Raw genomic sequence first — 2,500 nt, forward strand, 5'->3', positions numbered from 1 at the left:
ATTATTATTCCGCTTAAACCTATTCCTACTGCAATGTTCAATGATCAATGATCAACTCAATTCCCGACGAAAGACGGTCTATTCTGAGTTACCCAAAACGGTGACTGGCAGGTGAGTGCATTTGATATATTTCTTTAGCGTTTGGACGTGTGTGATTCAATATATTTTGTATGACACTCTGTTACATTGTCGTAATTGAGCTCTTCAATTTAATTTCATTTAATTTAATTTTATTTTATAATTTAACAATAACTTTGTACAATTAAATAACTTTAATTGATAAATACGTTGTCATTGCCTTGCATTGACTCACGTAGCTTTGCAATGCTGCTTGATGATCATTTGATGATTTTGTTGTATGACATATATTGTTATGATTATATCGATTAAAATTGTGCACTTTGACACTGTATGGCATTAGATTAATTTTATCAAGTCGATTCACACCAAAAAAATGTTAAAGTCCAAACGCCCAGGTCGCGCGGATAGCCCTCACCCGCCGCGGATTTTCCCAAGTCGGAAGAGCTTTAGCCGCGAGTCGGTGTTTGGACTTTAACTTTTTGTTGGTGTGATGAGACTTGAAAATTTTTTAGAGTCCAAACGACCAGGTCGCGCGCATAGCTTTCACCTGGCGCGGATTTTCCGAACTCGGGAGAGCATCACGCGCGGGTCGGTGTTGTGGACTCTGAAAATTTTTCCCATCCACTCCAAAAAATGTTAGAGTCCAAACGCCCAGGCCGCGCATATTCTCTTGACCGAGCGCGGATTTTTCGACCTCGGAAAAGTTTTTGCCGCGGGTCGATGTTTGGACTCTGAAATTTTTTCAAGTCTCGACAAAAAGTTAAAGTCCAAACGTTGGGAAATATTTTCAGAGTCCAAACGTTCGAGTTGCGCGCAGTGCCCGGCCGGGGCGCGGTTCGGCGGCCACGGCAAGCGGCCACGCACCTTCCCAAACTCCAAATCCGGCCGCGAGCTCGCGCGATCCCGAGGCCGTTCTGGGGTACCATGGCGATGCAGGATTCTGTGACTACTATGAGGGAGCAGGCAGTCGTGTGAGCGAATGCGCGCGCGAGTGCGAATCGAAGCAGAATCGATCTCGGTTGGCGTCGGGCACGATGGGCAGATGTAATGCTGTTCGCGCGGTCGCCCATGCTTAGCCGGGGTTTTGAGCGGTCTGTCGGATCCAGTGGCAAGCTATCGGCGTGCCTCGGCGCGAGTATTGCACTCGAATCGCCGGGCAGCGTCCGGAATTGACGGTTTTCGGAGCTCGTGCAAGCCGCGAGCGTAGTGTTTGAGTAGCGATGTACACGGAGAACGTGTGAAAAGAAACGCGGGGCGCCCGTCGTCCCGCAGCAGCCTCGTTTGCTGCGAATAGCTACCTGGTTGATCCTGCCAGTAGTCATATGCTTGTCTCAAAGATTAAGCCATGCAAGTGTAAGTACGAGCTCTCGTACAGTGAAACTGCGAATGGCTCATTAAATCAGTTATGGTTCATTTGATCGTACGTGTTACTTGGATAACTGTGGTAATTCTAGAGCTAATACATGCGAAAAGCGCCGACTCACGGAGGCGTGCATTTATCAGACCAAAAACCGACCGGGCCTCGGCCCGTGCTCGTTGGTGACTCTGGATAACTTTGCGGATCGCACGGTCTTGCACCGGCGACAAATCATTCAAGTGTCTGCCCTATCAACTTTCGTCGGTACGGTATCTGCCTACCGAGGTTCTTACGGGTGACGGGGAATCAGGGTTCGATTCCGGAGAGGGAGCCTGAGAAACGGCTACCACTTCCAAGGAAGGCAGCAGGCGCGCAAATTACCCATTCCCGACGCGGGGAGGTAGTGACGAAAAATAACAATGCAGGACTCTAACGAGGCCCTGTAATTGGAATGAGTACACTCTAAAACTTTTAACGAGTATCCATTGGAGGGCAAGTCTGGTGCCAGCAGCCGCGGTAATTCCAGCTCCAAAAGTGTATATTTAAGTTGTTGCGGTTAAAAAGCTCGTAGTTGGATTTTGGGCTCGGGCCGTCGGTCCGTCGCAAGGCGTGTACTGGCGTGCCCGGCCTCACCTTCGGTTCACCGTCGGTGCTCTTGACTGAGTGTTGGCGGCGGCCGGAACGTTTACTTTGAAAAAATTAGAGTGTTCAAAGCAGGCGGTTCGCCTGAATAATGGTGCATGGAATAATGGAATAGGACCTCGGTTCTATTTTGTTGGTTTTCGGAGCGCGAGGTAATGATTAAGAGGGACGGACGGGGGCATTCGTACTGTGCCGCTAGAGGTGAAATTCTTGGATCGGCGCAAGACGAACAACTGCGAAAGCATTTGCCAAGAATGTTTTCTTTAATCAAGAGCGAAAGTCAGAGGTTCGAAGACGATCAGATACCGTCCTAGTTCTGACTATAAACGATGCCAACTAGCGATCGGGGGGCGTTACTTTGACGACCTCTCCGGCAGCTTTCGGGAAACCAAAGTCTTTGGGTTCCGGGGGAAGTATGGT

At 49.1% G+C, this 2,500-nt stretch overlaps 1 non-coding gene across 1 annotated transcript in view; it reads left to right on the forward strand.

The window, feature by feature from the left end:
- The first annotated feature begins 1,376 nt into the window (after window positions 1-1,376).
- The window catches only part of LOC143473126 (small subunit ribosomal RNA), a 1,808-nt gene continuing 684 nt past the window's right edge, over window positions 1,377-2,500 (forward strand). The window contains exon 1 of the ribosomal RNA XR_013120417.1: window positions 1,377-2,500. This exon is cut by the window's right edge and continues 684 nt beyond it. This is a non-coding gene — a ribosomal RNA (small subunit ribosomal RNA).

The sequence above is a fragment of the Clavelina lepadiformis genome, unplaced genomic scaffold (genome assembly GCF_947623445.1).
Source record: "Clavelina lepadiformis unplaced genomic scaffold, kaClaLepa1.1 scaffold_142, whole genome shotgun sequence".
NCBI lineage: Eukaryota > Metazoa > Chordata > Ascidiacea > Aplousobranchia > Clavelinidae > Clavelina > Clavelina lepadiformis.